The following is a 21,703-nucleotide window of genomic DNA, read 5'->3' on the forward strand; positions in this document are numbered from 1 at the left end:
GAAAGAAGAAAATCCCTCCAAAGAAACTCCAAGAAATCAGTCGGAGAGCCCACCCGGCGCAAAAGGAAGATGGCCCAGAGGTCGCTCCAAGTGGTGACGTCCAAGGTAAGAGGCCTGGGAATTTCATTTTGCCTTCACTGTTGTGCCTCTGGCGGTTTGGCCCTGCTGCACAGAGGAGCAGAGCAGGCAAACGGCACCGAGCCAGTTTTTATGGTTTTATTGCCCCCTGTGCGCATTTGGCGAGGTCAGGCGAAGGGGGCATTTATGGCCGCGGGGGCTTTCATTCTGGAGCTGCGTGTTTGTGTTGTAAGGTGTGTGAGAGTGGAGTGTATATACAGCCACAGATGACTGGCTTTTGTTGTGCTGTTCTCTGTTTTCTCCGAAGTTTGTGCAACTGTTTTTCCGCCACCCCTTTGCCTCGGTGGTGTCACCTCTGTGTCTGTCACTCGTGAGGCCTGTCACTTCTCGAGCATCTGCTGTTGTGCGTAATATGTGCCCACGTGCGTCTTTTACGCGCAGGGTTTATAAAATCAGCTGCAATAAATACATTTTTTTCAGATTCAGCTGAAGGTGTATTTTTATTTATATAGGGCATATGATAGAGTTGGACTACCAAGGTAATACAGTCATATACGCAGGCTTCCAGGAAAATTCATAAATGCTCCAGCTAATATATGGCAGAGTGGCCCACGTGAATTATTCCTGGTTCACCCGGAGCTCATTATGCATTTTGTCTTGGCTGTGTTTCTGTGGTCATAAAGTGTTGCTGTGGTTTAGGCCTATAGCTTTTAATGAGCTACTGTTCCATATATGTATGTGTGAATGTGTGTGCGTGTTGTCGGCCAGGTGCAAATAAGCCACAGACACCGAGGTGGGGATATGAATAATATGGCACCGAATCGAAAGGGAGGGGGAGTGGTTGAAAGAGAAAAATTAAAAGAACTGGGGGAGCTCTGGTTAATGGATACTCTCCCGGTTGTGCTCCAAAACAATTTACCACGAAAACAAACGATCTACAAGGCTTTTCCAAATGAACTGCGAACGATCGCAGGTCGCCATGTGCGCTCAGGCCTCCTGTATCTGCTGAGCCGAGCAGCAGCGGCCTCAGGAAGCGCACTCACTTCTGCTTGACCCCTTCAGAAATCAATTTGCCCTGAATTAGAAAAAAGAAAGGTGGAGGGGCTCCGGCCTCTCATGGGGAGAAGGCAGGTCAGGGCGTGATGCGATGCGTGGAGAAGGATAGGAAACAAATGGCCGGAATATAAGCGGCACGTATCGAAGGGAAGGAGGAGAGGGAGGAGGTGGAGGAGGAGGAGGGGGATAGAAATCGATGGTCATGCAGGATCAGCGGAATGGCCAAGCTGCGGCCGCGGAGGGTTCAAACAGGGGACAGGTTTTTCTGACCGATGAGGTCCACTGGCTCTGAAGCCAGAGGCTGACCTCCACGCCACACCAGTCCTACCCCCACTCCTGGTGGAGACAAATGACCTATGTGGTCGTTCAAGTTGGAGGACTTGTTGGAGAAACTGCAAGTTTCCCAGCCAGCACCCCCCTGCAGAATGAGGAACTGTGTATTTTTGAATAGTTAACAATGGAACCCAAACAAATCTGACATCCAGGGACCTTTGGAGCTACTTTTTCCATTAGTTCAGCAGTTTCATGTAGTTATGGAGGTCTACTTATTAATATTATTATTTATTTAATCTTTATTTATTGTATAATTTGTGTTTTTACTCCAAAATCCTGATACATTCTCAGGATGGCTTTGAGGACGGTCAACTGAAGTGATGCACTTTGAGCAAATAACTGCAGTGTGTATACAAATGTGTGGTTAAAGCTGCTCTGGGGTGTTTTGAATAGTATAGTGGTAAATGTTAGTGTGTGATCACTTCCTCCTGTTGTTTCTGTCTTGTATTCTACTGAGGACCAACATGAGCGCCAGCTAATACACACAAGGCACTGGCTTCTTCTTCAGACAGCTTTGCACACATATGTCTGCTCTTTGCTGTACAATCGTGTGCATCATGTTGTGCCACAGGATGCAACGCAGCAGTGATGAGGGAGGGGTAAACCAATGCTCTCTAGCTTTAGTCCTAACTGATTTATACACAAATCCAATGCAGTAGTTTGTAAAGTTTCTCAGCCTGAAACCTTGAATGGGGCAAACCTAATTTCTGCCTTCATGCAGGTTCATTAAAAACATGCTTGTTAAATTAAAACCCCTGCTGCTCTGCTGCTGCATAAAAGCCCACTGAGCTGTTAGTTAGTGGAAGCACACAGTGATCTCAAGTCTGCCTCTGCCCCTGTATGTCCTTACGAGCTGTAATTTTTATTCTCTGCAGCTTTATGACTCGTCCTGATGCCTCTCCCCAGCCGAAAGCAGAATTTGTGTGTAGTCTCGGTGGGATTAGCAGTTGAATAAGTGTGACGTGAAAGTGTGGAGCAGTCGGGGCCTGTCCAGCAGGCAGGCAGATGTGAGGCAGCTCCCACTCCGGCCCGGAGTTTACAGAGAAGATGCTTGCTGCTTTACAGTTTGCTGTCAGTGTGGTGACAGTGGATTTACACAGGAAGCTGCATGGCTTTTCAGTGATCACAACACACACACACACACAACACAACACACACACACACACACACACACACACACACACACACACACACACACACACACACACACACACACACACACACACACACACACACACACACACACACACAGGTGATGGGATTGCACATAAACATGCACTATAATGTTCACAGTCTCAGATAACAGAGACACTTACCCAGAAAAGTTACAACAACTCCCCCCCTTCTCTCTCTCTCTCTCTCTCTCTCTCTCTCTCTCTCTCTCTCTCTCTCTCTCTCTCTCTCTGGCCTGGGAGTCTTGCGGTGGTTTGCTAATTGCCAGACAAATCGCCCGCGTGTTTTCTCTCTCCCTCTCTCTCTCTTTTCTTTCTGTCCTCGCGCTTGTTGCAGCCGCTTTGGCCGAGAAATTTATTATTTTGGAGAGCGCGAGGAGCCGAGGAGGTCACGGTGCAGGCGCGCGAGCTGCAGGAGGAGGTCGTCACCAGAGATATATGGCTGCCAGGCTTTTTACAACTGCAACTGTGTGTGCGTGTGTGTGTGTCTGTGTCTGTGATCCATTTAAAAGGAGACGTGTATTAAGTATTAAAGAGAGGGAGCCAAATAATGGTTACCAAACGGCCACACGCGCATACACACCGTGTTGTGATAAGCCACTATAGGCTGTTGTGGTACAATGCTGTGGCTGCAGGGCTGTGTAGTTACATACAATATTTTAAATAATAAATAATACTTAAGATCTGGTTTAGATACGACCGAGCACTGAAGCCTTTGAAAAACCAAACCGCAAATAACTTGATGAAGAAAAAACGTCACAGGATCTGGAGCCAAATCATGAATCACTTTCTATCAGTTGTGTGTGCTGCTTTGATTTTATTCATTTAAATAAAGACAACGCATTCTTTTACGATTATTATTTCCTCTGCTCTGTTTTACGTCAAATCATCACAACCTCGCAACAAAGATGCTTCATATTGAAGTCACCACGAAGTCTTATCACAGATTGAATATTACTCGTTTCATTGCAATGACTCATGAATCATATGAATGAGTTATTGAGTCTTATTCTGAGTTTCTTTCCTCGCAGGGTGAATCCCCTCTGTTTGCAGCGCAGTGTCGGTGCACGCTGCTGCGCACAGCCAGTGAATGGAGACAAGCGGTGCCACATACAGTGGGATGATCCTGCCCCTTGTTTGTTACAGCAGCGCTCATATCCGTTAGATGTGAGTGATAAATACGCTTCCGCGGCCTGTGTGACTGATGGCGGGGCATTAGGCCCGTGAACGCGTATTGATACCACAGTATTAAACAAACCCCCAGCCCCCCCACCCCCCACCTTTTACTTATCAATATCCCCATGACAAAGACGCGCAGGCTCCATAATAACATCCTGCAGACAGCAGAGGGGATTTGGCAGATTCAGCCTCTCTCATCCGAAGTTTATTGTGAGTGATTTTGGTGAAGGCCTCGTCATGAAATATTTTAAATATCACCACAGTCGCAAGAAGACAATTAATTTCCAGCGTTGCTTTTTTTTTTTTATATCTCCAGTGATAATTTATATTCGTTATAAGCCTTCAACAAATTAAAAATGAATAATGCACAAAACAGGAAATGCAAGATTCTCTTCAGATAGTGAGGAAACGTTCTACTCATTAGTTACGCTGATTTTCTCAAATGTAGGACTCTGGGCTCTTTGTTCAAATTGTTGTTACAAATGCAAATTGTGGTGCAAAATATTTATTTTAGGATGCTGCATAAAATACCACACGCCAATTCATTGTACAGCAGTAAACCAGAAGTGCTCATCCATTAGTATTATGACAAAAGCATTTGGTCAAACTGTGTGAGAACACATGTTCATAATGTGAATCACAGCACATCAGTCAGTCCAGAGAGCAGCGTGGAAACGTAAAACCGTAATAAACACGCAGAGTGTAATGGATGAGTACTGTAACCCAGCGGGCTCTCGCTCAGCCTTTATAAGGCCAACAATGCTCAGGCTGTTTTTACCGAGCTCAGAAGTCACATATGACAGGATCAATGATGTGACGTGTGTGACAGCAGCTCACACTCACTGCAGCCTATTAAACGGCGCTCTGTCTCCCACCCCAAGTACAGGCAGGCGGCGTCCACACAATATCTATTATGGATCCAGGCTTTTTTTCCATATAATAATGAATCAGCAGCTGCACAGCGCGCCCCATGCTTACATGTGCAACTTAAGAGAAAAAATAGTTTGAGTAGGGGGGTGTATATGATGCAACTCCATAACGGAGGAAAGCCCTCACGTCTCGCAGAAAAGAATATATTATATAGAGAGAGAGAGAGATTTTTTTTTTCTTTTGTTGAAAAAACTGTTGTGCGCGTGCTGCCGTCTCTCGCAGATTTACGATCCACGGGACGAGTCGAGATGTTTGGGGTGAATCCATCTCTGTCTCTGACTGTGTCTGCTCTACTCACATCTGTCAATAACTTTAACCACAGCAACTATAATAATAAAAATAATGATAATAATAATAAGGAGAATAATACCGTTTTATGATGTAATAAGTAACCATTTAATCACGCCTTGGACACTTTAATTTTACGGCCATTCTACATCTTAACAAAGAGACATTTTCAGTTTCTCTCCTTTTATTCAAAGGCCAGTTAATCATTACCGAGGAGGAAGAATTTACCTTGTCTTAATCCATCATGGACCACGAGACCCCCACGATTGCACACAGCTCCAACATCACTTCAACTGGCCCATGCACTGGCACGTTAGGGTGATTCTGCACCAAGCTGATAAAAGTTAGAATACTAATAATGATAATAACCATCAATTAACACATAACAGCACAGTGTCACATGTGGAATATCAGTAGATACTCAGTTGTTGAAATATATATACATGTCACAAAGACATTCCTTCCTGTCCGCTGTTCTCAGACATAACAATGGCGGTGGTCTACAATCACAAAACACAATTGTTATTATTATTATTATCAGTATTATTATTAGGATTATTATTTGTACTATTACTATTATAATTATTATTATTATTATAGTAGTAGTAGAATCATTGTTGAGACATTTCTGGATGATTTTATATCTGTGCCAGGTTTACGCTGCTGCTTGGTATTGCTGTTGTCGGCCCGTTCCCAGGTCTCTGCTGCGACTTATCTTAGCTGCTGTTTCACACTGTGATTGCCATAATTTATGGCCGTCATTACGCGCGCCATCATCACCACCGCGAATGTTTGATTTCAATCTTGTTGTGGGTACAATCTCGGGGACCCGCCTCTGTGTTTCCTTCTATGCAACTTTTAAACCACTCAGCCTGTGAGATTGTGTTCTTTTTGTGCACGTGAAAAAATAAATCAGCTGGCCACTAAACTGGTTCACTGTTAACACGCTGAGAGTTACAATGCCTCCTTATTGATTTGTACATTTATTTAACTTTGCTTTGTCATGTAAGGGATTTTATTCCAACTCCAAGCTGCGTTTGTGAACCAGCTCCTCTGGCCCAGTTGTTTCAAAGTGGCAGTGTGGAATATAAAAAGGGAGTGGGTCTGGTCTTAATGCGCAGAGGAGCTCGGGTATTTTCAGCTCCTACACCTGAAGGCAGGTGCTGTTGTTAGGGTTCTTTTTTTTTTCTTTTTTTTGAAACCCCCTTCTCGCACTGCAGCCGCAGGTCTGGAGGCGGCTGCGGCTCATTGTTTGACCTTGAAGTGTTCCTTGTTGGCCGCTCAGGAGCTCGGTGAGCCCCGGCACAGACTTCCAGCGCCGGCACTTGATTCTCCAGCTCCATTGTTCTGCGGCTCCAGCTTCTGAACCTTCTATTGTTGCTGCCCCGCCTCGCGACGGGTGGTTCTGTCTCTCCGGTGTTTCTCTGTCGGTCTACACTAACACACACACACACACACACACACACACACACACACACACACACACACACACACACACACACACACACACACACACACCTTCTCTCTCTTTTATTCTTTGTGTCTCTTTAATATCTCTCTATCTGTGTCCCTCTCTCCATCTCTTTTTGGAACAGCTCTGTTCTCCTGTGCCACCTGTCTGCCACATCTCTCCTCTATAAAGACTCTTCCTGTTTAAATAAATCACAGCAGTTATCCCACCAGGGTTAAAAAAATTTTTAAAAAAAGTACTCATGAAAATTTTGTCCAGATAAAATATTAATTTTTGATACATGTGATCACACAGATGTGGGTGAAGAGCCCGGTCTGGTCTGTTTCCATTTCGACGCGGAACATGAATTATAATTGTCAAAAGAATCCGCCGTGATTCATTTCCTCTGACACAGTTCTGCTCTTGAGTGCGCGCCGCGGCTGTTAAATATTTAGTTTAGCTCCGGGACGCGCCGAACATGACTCCGAGCGGGAGAAATCAACTCCTCTGCGATAATCGAACATTTCCTACTTTGCTGGAAACGGATCCGTTGAAATATAAGACGGGACAGTGTCAGGAATCCCCCCTCCCTCTCCACCAGCACCTCTCTCAAGCCGAGTAACGGCGAGCTGAGGCAGAGGTGACAGTGAGGAATAACGAAGAAAGAGTCTGAGGCGGGCAGTCATTTTTAAAGAAAGGGGAACCGAGTTGGTGACAATCATCTTTTATCGCTCTCCCTCTCTATTACAGACCTACCCTGGTTTACTTTACGCACATTACGCACGGTGGCTCCCGGGAGGAGGCTGAAAGGTGAACACAGGTTCTCTCTTAATATTTTTGTTTTATCTTCCTTTCTTTTTATTTTTGAAACTCAAACAGAGCCCCTGCATCACGCAGCCCTCCCACTCCCACGAAGTAAGAGGCGCACAGATATCCCCCACCACCACCACCACCAACCCCACCAGCACCCTCACCCCTAATCCCCGCCCCGACCGACACGTCACGTGGTTCATTAAATTATTAATGCCGAGGTTAAAGAATAGATATGTATTCGTCAGGAATATAACGGTGAGGCACGGTGCTCCTCCGTGTGTGTGTGTGTGTGTGTGTGTGGTGTGTGTGTGTGTGTGTGTGTGTGTGTGTGTGTGTGTGTGCCTGTGTGTGTCTGACGTGGAAATCTCAACTGTCTTTTCAAAGAAAAAAAAAGAATACAAGCCCCTATAGCAGCGGAGAGGGGGAAGAGTGAGGGAGAAGAGGAGTCACTGAGAAACGCCAACAGAGAGAGAGAGAGAGGAAGAGAGAGAGGGGGAAGAGAAAAGAGAGAAGGAGGCTGCAATAAAACAAATTTGGACGGGCGCGCGTCTTGCGGGTCGCTGTGGACACCGTGAGTACTGCGGAAGGAAGGAAGGAAGGAAGGGGACCGCACGGGGGGAAACAGCCACGCGTCTTCCTCCTCATCTTCGCCAGCCGCGATCCCCCCTTCACTGACTCATAGGCTATTTTAACATCGTGGTAAATATGCAGCCCCCCAAAAAACTACCCATCTTCCGCCGTGTTTTCTCATCGTGCATGTTGCTGTTTAGTGTTGTTTACACATGACCCCCCACCCATCATCATCATCACCAGCCATTGTTTATAGGTTGAAGCGGTGCAAAGCAGAGAGAGAGAGGAAGGGAGGGAGGGAGGGAAGAGGGGGAAGAGAGAGAGAGATGGAGGAATGCAATGTTAGCCGATGGCTGTTTATAGTTTAAGAAGCACTTGGATATTCTTCTCCATCTTTCTCCCATCACCTCCTGTCTGCCTCTACATCTCTCTCTATCTGGCTCTGTCTATCCCTCACCCTCCCTCCCTCGCTCTCTCCCTCTCTCTCTCCTCTTCTTCCTCTTCTTCTTTCCCCCCAGCTAGCTACTTCTCTTGATTTATAGTGAGGCAGGGTGTCAGCGTGCGGCCGGGGCTGCCATTGTGTGTTTGTGAGGGAGTGCTGTTGTTTATGGTGGTGCCCGCGATAAATCATGCTTCCCCGTGCTGTGGGGAGACGGAGGGGAGAGAGAAAAATGACGGTCGATGGAGCGATGATGCACCGGAACTAGGAAGCAGGAGGAGAAGGAGGAAGAGATCTCTGCTGCACAGACTCCTCTCCCGGCTCTCCTCCTCGTTCTGCTCCGGTTATGTTTCCATCGCCTCTCCGCCTCTCTCCCTCCATTCCCTCACACACACACTCCCCTCTACACTTGATTATAACTCGGGGTGGGTTTCCTTATTTCCCCTCCCTCAGTGTGACAGTAGCTGGCTGTAGCTGCGGGTCTTGAATTACTGCGGCGACCAATTAACGGGAGATTTGTTTAAATTTGGCACTCCGGGCGCGCCTCGGCCGCCGTGAAATCTCATAAAACAGGGACCCGCCGTCAGGAAAATCTCATCTATCTAGCCAGGAGGTGTGAGTGAGTCCAAGTAGTTCAGCCAAGGGAGCTGAAGCCTGCAGAGCTAAACGTTGCCGGTTCGACTCCATGACTTTTACAATGAGCAAAATGAGCCCATGCAGGCCCCGTTTGTTTTTGAAGCTTTCTGCATTGGCAGAAAAAATCCCAGGGAATGGCTGTGGAATTGATAATTTATTCGTGTCACCGAAACTACCAGCTGACGGTTCCTTACCACACAAAACAAACGTTTTCTGCTGCGAAAAGATTCATCTGCTGCTGCTAATTTTAGAGGAGGGCAGGCTTGTTTATATGGGATCCATTTAAGTTCATGGAAGAAACCAGGCTGCACACTTCAGCCTGGCTTCATTTTTTATACCTCCTCGTTTTTCCCCAATGTGTTTTCTTTGAATGTTTGCTGGATCTGAGCTGGGCGCCATTATTCATGTCAGCACTCAAGTGTCTCTGCTTTTGCTCAAATCCTTCACCGTGAATCAGACCTTCTTCTTCTTCTCTTTTAATGTGGCGAGGGGAGCAAGATGCAGAGATTAGCCGCCTGCTCCTCGATATTTATACCCACGAATATGAATTTAGTTGCATTCTGTAAATGTACAATTCTCCTGCTGTATGCAATCCAATGCAGTGACTCACTCAGTGAGTTGTTGTGAATTTGGTTGAGGTGTAGCTATCAACTTTTTAAAAATGTTGCCTTTACCATTGCCAGTAGCAGTGGGGTGGTGGAGGTGACTGGAGGGTGGGTGGTGCATTGGGGTAAACGTAATTTCCTCCGCTAACCTCATAACGCACTATAATGGTAGATGACGCTCGTTTTTGTGTGTGTAAAGCCTGGTGGTAATATAAGCAAAATGCAGGACAGTGGACAGTGAACGCATCATGAAATAATTTTATTATATAGGCTACATACGAAACACACACATTGAAATACATATTGCATCAATAACAACATCAATAATTATTATTATTATTATTATTAAAATAATAATAATAATAATACACTTGGCTGTATCTTGTGCAGATGGATGGATGTGCATCGGGAAACACTTTACAATTAAATTTCCAAGGCTGGGCTCTTGCACTCCCCCCCTCCCTCTCCCCCATCTCTCTCCCCATTCGGCCATCACTACCAGTGTAAACCTTAGTGTAACCAAATTAGAGGGTCTCCGCGGCTTCCCATCCCATAATAATGGCAGAAGCAGCAAGAGGGGAGCGCTTTTCGAAATGCGTATTCCTCTCTGTCCGCTGCCGTGTCAGGAACAATATCCCGCCTCATTTCTGTGGACAGAAAGAGACGGGGAGAGAGGGGGGAGGGGGTGACAAGATTTCCTTCCTTCCCCTTTTTTCATATATATTTATATAATTCGCCGCGTATCTCCCCCTCATATCTGATGTGGGTGTCATGGAAGCGTCGGGCGCGCATTTGCAGAAGCCACGCGGTGCCGCCATGCTGCCGCGGTGAAGGCAGGTAGGTGAGTGTGGAGAAAAGTTTCCGAGGGAAGCACGTTAGTAAATGAATCAAACCGCAAGTTCCCAACATCAGGGGAGAGGACTGCACGCCAGCAGAGGCAGCAGCCGGTTTATCTTATCTTATCCCGGGCATGTGTCCACGGTTAAGTGTGTTTTGTCTGGCGAGATATAGTCCCACATCAAACCGCGGCAGAAATAGTTCAAATGTTTGAAACGGTGGTGAGAAATGATATCACTGCGTCGTCTGACATCCATTATAGCTGCTATCCGAGCTGCAGGAGGGGGATCTGAGCCCCTGCGAGGCCTCACTGCAGCCACAGCTCTCTCTGCTTCTCTTACCACGGTTCAATCCCTCTGCCTGAGCTGCTGCACCACCAGCCTCTCCACAGTACACGGTTGTTACATGTGAAAAACACAGATAGCCTGAAAGACTTGAACGCACCATGAGGCTGAAATTAATGTTTACACCGAAAAACCCTCTGAAGGCATTGTCAGCCCGTTGTGACGTCAGTGGTATAAATGAGGCGGCTGAAAACGTTGCAGTTTTGTTTGTGTGTGTTGCTACAGGCTGTTACACCTTCTTTATTGTGGGGCTGTAGCATTTTGCTGAACAGGAGCAGAATCGTCTAAGCGACTGGTTTCCACCTTCCGGTGCAGGCTATTAAAGGAATAATGGCGCCTTTTACTCCGATTTTTATTAAAACCCTCGTGAATTTAACTGCGCTCTGGTTTAAAATGGAGCGTCTTGCGCAGTTAAAACCAGCGAGTGAGAGTCTTTGGCTCAGATTTATTGTTGGTTGAAATCTTGTTTTGAATCTGGTGCAGCAGGAACATTCAGCTGCAGCCCTGCGGTCTCCCTCTTTACTTTTGGGGCGGAAACCCTTAACAAGATCAAGTAGCTACACAGCAAAACGGCACAAATCTGTTTGTATACACTGGGAATGAAACATCCTTTTATTGCACGTGGTCAAAGACAAGGTCGGTGCCGACCCACGCGTCTGGAAGAGACAAGTGTTCACACAAAGCGCATCTTCCCACTCACGGCTTCGGCAGCCATATTGTCTCGCTCACAGTTTTTTAGCGATTTATTCCAACTCAAAAATGAGGACAAAATACAAAAGAGATATTTAAAAAAAAAGATGTATATAACTAACTGTAACTTGGCCTATGAATTATATCGAATTGATCAAATTACATTTAATTCATAATATGTAATTTTACATTAGGCTATGTTTATATAAAAATAAAAGCAAATCTTAATTTAAAAAATATACGTAGGCTATATTTTGAATGTATGTATTAGTATTTTTACTTTGACCACATTCATTTCCTGCAAATATGATGTAAGAAGGACAGAAAAGTTATTACAAAATAATAGAAATTACCTAAGTGAAAATAGCGGCACTGGAAATGTGTTCGATATCCATAAAAGTGGTGCTCATCGCTCCGATCCGCCCGGAGCTATTCCCATAAAAACGCTGCTGCTGAGTTAACTTGTCATTTTAGGTTCGCACATATAATCGTCGCTTGAAGACGCACCCGGTGTCTTTTCCTCAAGTGAGAAGCCACGGGAGCACTGGAAAGAAGCATTTGTTGGTGTCTTTTAAGGAAAGGAGCAGTGATTCTTTGAAAGCAGTCCGACATAAATCAGAGAACCGCTGGGCCTCATAAATCTACAGCCGCTGGACGTTAACAAGCTGAAGATTTAAGTGTGGGCAAAGTAATGTTAACAGCGCGAGTTAACATGGGCTTAAATCAACCAATCAAAAGGGGAGGTTTTAGAAAAACAAATGATTATTATTATCAATAATAATAATATACAATTTTGTAGCATTTAAATATTTTACTTACATTATCTTATTATTATTATTATTATTATTATTATTATTATTATTATTATTATTATTATTATTATTATTATCAGTAGTATTGAATATAGAATCTATAGCATGAATAGCTTTGATCTCTTACAGGCTGTGGATATCCAGTCTCGTGCCCCACGCACCGGACACTTCCTCGCCTCGCGCGGTGACGATTATCCGTTTGGGAATAAATCTAAAACGCCTCGTGCTAATTTATAATCGTCAGTGTTTTCAAGGCGCGTAAAAATTTAGCGGCTGCAACCGTATCCCGTATCCTGGCCCCCCCACCCACCCATCCTCCAACCGGCCGCGGAGCTGCAGCATGCGCCGGAGCGATAAGAAAGAGAGCGAGAGAGAACGAGGGAGAGACCGAGCTGCTGAGTCGGACATGTCTCCACGAGGACGGGACCGGGCACGGGCGTCCTCCCGCTCCCATTCTGTTCTTTTATCAACCCGGGGACAGACGGGAAATAACGTGCAAATAACGAGCGCTTCGGTATAATTGAACTTCTATCTTTCTCTTTCCTCCTCCTGTTCCTCGCTTTATCTCTCCTGCTCTCAGTGTGTGTGTGTGTGTGTGTGTGGCGGTGAAGGCATGTATGTATGTGTGGGCTGATAACACTAATACACACACAGAGGCAGAAAGAGAGGAGAGAGAGAGAGAGAAAGTCATGTGCGTCTCTTTGAGATTTATTTCGTCTCACCAGATGAGCAGAGGAAAACTGTGAGTGTTTGCGCGCAGGACAGAAAGCAAGATGTCCAGTCTGTCCAACATGTCGCCACAACCCGCCTGTATACGCTCACGCTGCATTTCACTGTTTTAGCATTTCAGTCAGCGTGGTTTATATGTCACAAAACAGAAGCAGCAGTATCTATTTCCCGAATATTGTCCTTCCTGGGGTTTTGCAGGCCCCATAGACCAGAGTGTGGATTAATAACACATTTGTGACATCTGTATGTGTTTAAGTATGTGGGTCATCATGTGGGAGGGCTTGAAATCAGATATGGTAGTTTCATTCATCGCCTTTATAATTGTGACGTTTCGCTGGTTTGATTTTGTTTTCGTGCTAGGCAACCATGTGAATAATGTTCGGGACGTGGTTCTGACTGCAGGCCTCTCCGCTGTGCTCCGCCAGTGGATGTGTAAACAAGCCTCGCACAGCGGCGGAAACACTTCCCCATGTTGGATGTGCACAGGTCAAATCACAGCGGAATTTCTCCTCTCTCTCTCTCTCTCTCTCCCTTCAAACCTCCTTCCTCATCTTCCTCTCCTCTGATCGCTCGCTGTTTGACGCCATGTAATAACCCACACCTGGCCCCCTGGCGCAGGCGGGACGCGCGGGCAGGTCAGGCTGAACTCCCCTGACCCCCTGTTTCAGCGCCCAGACCCTACTACAATCGGACAGGAACACGAACCAGAACCAACACACCCCCCACCCACACCCTCCACCCCCCTCGCCTCCCTTCTCCAGCTCCCCGTAGGACCTGGTGAGCTGTCTAGCTGTCAGTCAGCAGCCCGGTTCAGAAACAGTTCACGGTGTCAGTTCGCCTATCCTGGGGCGAAAGAGCGAACCAAGAGGTCCGAGCGGGGAGAGAGCGCAAGGGAGAGGTGGGGAAGACGCGGTGGGTAAAAAAAGATATTCCATAATCTATAATCAATCAAATCATGAAGGGACGAATCTAAAACCTCTTGGTCTGTAAAGGTTACAGGTCAATGAGGACTCACGGCCACTGGCCAGGACAGTAAGAACGCCAGCGTGCACGCATGGGACGCTGAGCAAGATGCCAACCGGCGGGAGGAAGGAGTAGAAGAAGCGACTGGATGGTATAGGAGGGGTGAGGAGAGGAAGATGCAGAAGAGGAGGAATGAAATTGGCATAGGAGGAGAGCTCAGGGAATGCGGCGCCATGTGCTCAGTCCAGAAAAGCTCTGGCTGTGGATGAAACCACGTCCAGCTCACCGGGCCTACACACCGGAGCACGCGCTGCACCCCGGTTCTGGCTCCCGCGCCACCGTCGAGCATAAGATCAGGCTCCAGGGAGAGAAAAGCGCGAGCCCTGACCGCGGGGCTGGCCAGGCACGCACCGGCCCCGCTGTACGGGGGATTTTGCAGAACAAGCAGAGGGGTGGGTGGGTTGCTGTGTTGTGTGGGGGGGCGGGTGAGCGCGCGCACTCAGTGTGTTTTTTAGGGCAAAGTAGCACCGCGAGCCCCAGACCGAGCAGTCCCCGTCTGCTTTGGCGCTGCGGGTGTAGCCTTTAATTGTCGGAGTTTTGCGCTGCGTTATGTTGCAGAGGCGTCTCAGTGAGCGCGGCTGGAGCACTGCAGCGAATTCGCGGGGTTGACCGGCACGAATTCTGTTTTATTGCCATTTTGAACTGGGTAGAAAAGAGTCGACCTGTCAGGCCGACTGCGCGTAATTACGCAGCCGGAATCATTGAAGAATACGTCCAAGGTTTTCCAATAAGGGTTTCTGTGGTCCTCCATACTCCAGCCGGTGTGTCCGTCCGTGTCCCAAACACTCTGCATCCAGGAGGGGATAAACCAAAAGTGCAACAGCAGAGATCCAGGAGGAGAGACGCCGAGGGACAGCAGGTATGGTCAGTCAGCCGGGGATGTTTCTCGTTCAGTGTCCCGGTGTGTGTTCCCGGGGCGTCCCCATCCCACGCGCTCCGCCGCTCGACATGTCATTAATTATCTGTTGTGTGACCGTGGTCGCTCTCGAACTCGCCGGGGCATCCGCGGGGTGTGCCCGCGTTCAAGCTCCACTGCTATCCCAAAACTTTTTTTTTCTTTCTGTGTGTGTGAATGCAGCTGACGACAGATGCCTCAAAATAGGTAACAGACAAGAGGGCGCTTCACCATGCTCTCTCTCTCCCCCCCTCTCTCTCTCTTCACTGCGGTGTGGACAGCAGAGAGGTGTGCGCCTGGACTCTGTGTGAGACAGAATGAGTCGTAGAGAATAGCGACCTGACGGCTAGGTGTAAAGAGAGAAGATGCATGTTAGCCACGCCGTGATTTATGATAGTGTGAAAAGATTGCTTACTCAAGAAGCCGCCACCCCCTCTGTCATTCTTTCTTTCCCTCTCTGCTCTTCCACATATTGTCATGCGCTCTTATGCCTCCCAGCCCAACCCCCAAACACACAGCAAATGGTCCAACATAAACAGAGTGTTCATCCAAACCACATCTAAGAAAGAGCACGCCAGTTGGTTGGGGGCCAAGGTGTAATTACGACTCTAGATATTTTAAATTATGATCAATTTGAGGTTTATTCCACATTAATTGTGATCATTAAAATCTCATTGTTACAGCAGCCACATGTGGACTTGGATCCATCAGCATGTGTAAAATAGGAATACAGTCAAAACAAGGCATTGGCTGAATGGAGGAGTAACATTGTAATATATATGTATTAAATATATTTTCATCAAGCAGGTAACAGGGCCAAAATCTTCTGATCCTTTATTTGTCAGTATTTACAAATCATTTAAACCTCATCTGTTTAGTCTTGTTGTTGTTTGTGTACTTGTCACATGACTGTATTCTTTCAATAGATATGGTCCATGCACACTTTATCCTCAGACCTGAACAGCAGCCTGCATTATTGTACTGTGTCAGCAGAGAGAAAACAGCATTTCTTTTTGTTTTGAATTGTACTGTAGGTAAAGCTCACTTGACCTTGGTGGTTTTCGCTTGCTTCCAGGTACAGAGACTTAAAAGTCATGAAAAACCCACAGCCGCTGCGACACAGCCACGCTTTAATAGATTTTTTCATACATCACTGACAAACTCTGGGCAAAACAGCCATCAGAGTAAAATATTGGGGGCAGGCGTTCCCAACACTGTCACAGTGTATAAAGGCTGACAGCTCTGGCCCAGATCCATACAGCCGCTCCATCCTGCTCTAACAGGCTTAATAGCAGGCCTATCTGCTGCTGGGCCAAGTGGCCTGATTATATTACAATCACTGGCTTCTTATTCTTATCCCTGTGTCATAAGAGGAGCATGTTGTTAGGAAATGGACACCCGCCTGTTGTGCTGCTGCAGGTCGTTCAACACTCAGTGCAAAAGAGGCCTCACAGCAATATAATAACATCTTAGGAAAATCCATTTTTAAGGCACTGCCAAACCACAGATGACTACAAACACATATCACCGAGTGCTACTGTCCCCGCGCCAATGCTGGAAAATGTAACTTTTGTGAGCAACATGCAGCCACAGGGGCTGACTGTCCTGAAAAGCAACATCCGTCTTCGGTCACACAGCTGGATACACAATGACAAACCAGCTGAAAAAGACATTCAGTCGTTGGACAAAGTGAGAGGCAGAGCTGCAACTAAACCAAAGGAACATGGCTCTGTTCTTAATATAATCCGAGTTAAACATTGATGCATAAAGCCGCGACACATCCTCCCCGATCCTTCGGTTGCTTTTCTCCTTCTTTTGAGGGCCCTCTCACCGAGGAGCCAGCAGCCCTGGCATGTTGCTGTGCATTTAACTGGAGGGCCAGCTGTGTTGTTACACATGGTGACTTCTGTTGTGACTAGAAACACCTCAGAAAAATCACTTGCAGTACTGTTTCCTGTTAATATAGCTGTAATATGCTCATCAATGTATACACCTTTAATAGACCTAGAGATATATACCCAATATATCCTTTGATCACAATTAAAGATCTAAAATCTTTTCAAAATAATTACTTTGACATCACTCACAGTTTCATAGTGACACCATAGTCACACCTACTCTGTCTTTGGCTTTGAATGCAACATTTAAAAAAACATATTGTCTTCAATATCGTGTTAATATTATAATAGTCTCTCTACACTTCTTAGAGAGCACACACACACACACACACACACACACACACACACACACACACACACACACACACACACACCCACACACACACACACACACACACACACACACACACACAAGCAGTTACATCCATCCCTCTTCACCCCCAGCCCTGACAGACTTGGTGAGCTTGGCACTTTTCATGGCCCAGGAGCAAAAAGGGCCCATTTGACCCCACACCCCACCTTCCTCTAAACCCCCAAACACCCCCACTCCTTCTCTCTCTCTCTCTCTCTCTTGGCACCGGGGCTTCCTTTGAGCTCCAGGTTAAAGATTAGTATCTCTGATAAAGATTAACTCTCTGTCAAAGGAAGGTGCTGATGGCATGAGTTTCTGGTTCAGGACTGTTGGTGACACGGGGTCGAGCACTTCAGGGGGAAAGAGAGCAGGGCTAAAATGATGGCTGGCCGGGTAATGTTGTATAATTAAACATGGCTGCAGGACTGGGCGATACGGCCCAAATATTATCAAGATAATAATGTCCATGTCAGTCAGTATTGATAATTATCATGATAAATGTTGCATTATTATTTCTTGGAAGTTTGAAGACTGATTTGGATGAAGAGTGAGTGAGTGAAGGTTGTGGATTTAAACTCTGATATGAGCAGAGAATGACAAACACTTGATAAACAGAAAAAACATTTTACAAACACGAGGTCGATCATTTATGTTTTTTACCTCCTCACTGTGTTTCCACAAAGCATTAGCATTTGAACAACCCTACATAGGTGGTTATGCTTTGGCAACTGGTGTCAAGTTAAATTATTCCAACAGGGTTCATATGTTTCACTTTATGTAAATGGGTGAAGAATATACAGATTTTCATGAGAATAATGTTAGATTTCTGCAAAAAGTTGTAGTGTTTTTAGTTTCAAAGAACAAACAAACAAATTCTGCTGTTAAGCCACCACTTGTTCCTCTCTTGCTAATGATTCACTGAAGACTGTGATTGTTATACGTCCTGTGCAGGCTCCCCAGAAACTCTTTTATTCAGCAGAGGCTTGTGGCTCAAACAGGGTTCAAGAAGGTCTTTTGTGTGCAGCAGTAGTATAATGCCTCAGTTATGTATCTACAGCCAGGAGCATCAACAGACTTTATGTGAGGAGGATCTGTTCAGATTTGATGAGCCTGAGCCAAAACAATGGGAGTCGAATCCTGAGAGCAGACCTATGGCATTTCTAACGTTTCAGCTCACATCCTGCTATTGTACAGCAGATGTAAAGCTGTGTAATGGCAGTGTTTAGACTGGAGGTTTTTATCATTTAGGCTGGTTGTGAAATGAATAGTCTGTCATGTGTACTCGCAGGGGATGGGCAGCTCAAAATAAGCAAACGAAAAATACACCAAACTCAAAACAAAAATATTGGATTTTCTAAATGTTCCTCTCACACAACTGTCCACATCACAGAACTGTCCACATCACAGAACTGTCCACATCAAAAGGCTCCATGGTTGATACATTTTAAGTTGATTTCAGGTTATTTTTTTGATACCAGTTATTTTCTGCCCTAGATTTGAACACACAGGCAACAGACCAAAACTCTATTTAAATAGAAACAGGGACATGTAAGGTGCCTTCTTCCTCTCCCAGGTCGGGCAGAAGGAGTGCAAATATCTGCTTTATGTGAAAACCAGTGTTGAAACGTGTGTGTCGTCGTCCCAAAGTGGAGGAGATGAAATGTGTTGCAGGGCTCGGTTTGTTTGTCGTCACTCGCCCATTCGGTGCGGCTGCGTCCGTGGTGTTTGCAGTGATGCTGCATGGCCGTTCGACCTCATTACACTTGAAGGAAAGCTTCCAACGGACTTGATGAAAAATGTCTTTTCAGGGAAACTTGAGGATATTGAATGGTCTTTGGGGGGGGGTGGGCAGGTATAATGTGATGGCAGTCGGTGCTCTTGTGGCCTAATGGCATAAAGCGACACTGCGGGTGAAGGAGAGATAGAAATTGTATTTTGGTTTTGGAGGAAACAAAAAAACAATCTATTATTGAAAGCCTGCTATGTGAACATATTTTCTGTTAACGAATTGTTAACCTTTCAATGTAAAAATTTGTTTTAAGTCACACTAGATTGTACAATTTACAAACTTATCCTCCTACATTGCCCATAAGTATAAAAATGTCCTCGATTGAAAGTGTCCATTTTTGAATGTGACTTGTTTTGCACTTGAAATGAGACCAAAAACAGAAAAGTTCAGCATCTGGAAAAGAGAAGCTTGATGAATCCAAACCAAAATAAATGAAATTCTAACCATGGAGATCATTTGAAAAGAATGTACGTGGCCGGAAGCCCAGTGACGCTGCAGCACATGACGTCACATTCAGAAATCTGGTTCACTTGGGGGTGAGGGGGGGGGCTTTGATCAACAGAGAGGTTGTTTCAGCCCAAAGGATTTTCAAATTCTCATTTGTGTCAAAGGTTTTTTCGTTTTTACTACTTTATATTTTAGCTTCAGAGGTTGAATTTATACTGGAAAAGGCTTCTGCTCATCAGAAGATTCAAGGTTCGATAGAGAGCAAATTAGGGAGCTTTGTTACTTTATGGCACCAAGTCCACAAAGTTGTCATTCACTTTGTGTGATGTGCATTTGAACATAGTCTGATAGTTTGGTAGAATATATACCTGCAACAACAGTCAGATACATTCACATGCACTTCGATCTTGTAACTAAAGACACGTATCATTATGCCAACATGCTTGTGTGTGGAGTTTGTCAGCCCACATCTCTGTGATTATTTTAGATTGTATAACAGTGTCCATTAGTGTCTTTGGGCTTTTGTCTCCTCTGTTTTCGGCTTGAAGAGATTCCTATAAGACGTTAAAGTTAGATTAAAAAATACTTTCTGTAAATGTAAGTCACCGAGCAGATTTATGGATTAACACATAAAACAAATGGGATTGTAGGGCACTTTGCCAATGGCTTCATCATTAAAGAACTGAGCTATCACTCCTCCAGGTCAAAGGTCACCTTTGGAGAGCTGTGCGGCAATATGTCACTGTGTGAGTGCTTCAGTGAGGGCTTCCAGTTCCTGTGGTAATACCACAAGCTACTTGCTTTTTTTTTTACCAAGTCTGTGAAGCAGCAGCACTGACATGTGGAGTTGTTTTTGTGGTCGTATTTTGTTTTTCGTTTGGTCAAAGTAGGACAAAGAAAAAGACAGAATAAAGCCTCACAGCTGTTTATTTACATCCAGCACCCAGTCTTTTACATACCTGGTATGTGTGTGTGTGTGTGTGTGTGTGTGTGTGTGTGTGTGTGTGTGTGTGTGTGTGTGTGTGTGTGTGTGTGTGTGTGTGTGTGTGTGTGTGTGTGTGTGTGTGTGTGTGTGTGTGTGTGTGTCTGTGAGTGTGTGTCGGTGGCCGGCACCACCAGACCAGGCAGAGATAAGAGCAGAGAGTGGTGATAAAGTTTGTTCAGAATATGTGAGACTTTAAAGATGAAGCTGCAGCTGCAGTGAGCAACAACGTCCACCCCCAAAAAAGAAGAGAAAAGAAATACTTGTTTTCATGAACCTCAACATACAGACACACGTGTGTCTAGTATCTGCACCATTGTTTGAACACCGGATTCACACTGCAGTTTTCTCTGTGGAGTATGAAGTCAAATTCAAACATGACAAGTGCCAGGATTATTTGAGTCAATGTACTTTGTAACTTTCAGCTTTTGGTCCACATCCATCTCCCAGTCACCTAATACTCTATCATTCTGCACTAACACACACTGTGTTGCTTCGTTGAACTCCTGCAGTATGTTTCTGCTGCTTCTGCCTTTTTTCCCAAGCTTTCACTTCATCAAGCGTGAGAAAAAAAAAAACCCTCTACCTTGTTTTTCTTTGGATACGTGACTTCACCCCCTCCTCGCAGCCTCCTCTTGCTCTCAGACATTTGGCTCATCAGCTGTTCTGGGGCTCTGGAGGCGGCCTCCTCCCTTTGTCTCGGCCTATGGGCTAGCTGGCTAAGCTAGTCGGCCCCCGTCATCACTTTGTGGCCAACTTTAGACTAGTCCACTCCTGCTCCGAGGCTCCTAAATTTCCGCACTAACCCGCGGGGCTGAGGGTGGGAGGGGGGGAAGCAGGGAGGACTCCCCGGCCGGTGTTGTGATGGCGATGGACGGCAGCCAGAGCTGTGAGTGAGTGAGTGCACGGAGGGAAACAATAAATAACTTTATAGCAGAGGAGCAGGAGAAGCTGTGGTGGTACAGGCTGGTACGGGGAGGTCGGGGGATCCTTGCTTGTGATTTATGTGTTTGGGGGAAGCTGTCAGGAGCAGAAACAGAGGCAGCCGGAGATTTTATTCCAGCACTTTAATAATCACAGCCACTATGCAACAACGCGGACAGCCCTTTTCATGCTGCGGTCGTGGACGCTATCATACAATTATGCAACTTACATTTTTGAAAAAAGGAAATGTTTACCGCCGCACGCAGCAGTGGATGGATGCATATTTACCGCTGGATGTGCGTGTGAGGCGCATGAGGATATATACCCGGGCCCTGTAACACTCAGGATCCGCGATGTGTGCTGTTCTGTCTGAATGATGCTCAGGTTGTTTCTGGGCTGTGTGGAGAACTACTGGGAAACAGCTGCTAGCAT

General features: G+C 45.9%; 1 protein-coding gene across 1 annotated transcript in view; it reads left to right on the plus strand.

The window, feature by feature from the left end:
• Positions 1-7: 7 nt before the first annotated feature.
• The window catches only part of hoxb3a (homeobox B3a), a 39,285-nt gene continuing 17,589 nt past the window's right edge, over positions 8-21,703 (plus strand). Inside the window, exon 1 of the mRNA XM_035180004.2 lies at positions 8-105. The gene's annotated coding sequence lies outside the window, so the exon portion shown is untranslated. The remainder of the gene's footprint in view (positions 106-21,703) is intronic.

This window comes from Hippoglossus stenolepis, chromosome 16 (genome assembly GCF_022539355.2).
Source record: "Hippoglossus stenolepis isolate QCI-W04-F060 chromosome 16, HSTE1.2, whole genome shotgun sequence".
In the NCBI taxonomy this organism is placed as follows: domain Eukaryota; kingdom Metazoa; phylum Chordata; class Actinopteri; order Pleuronectiformes; family Pleuronectidae; genus Hippoglossus; species Hippoglossus stenolepis.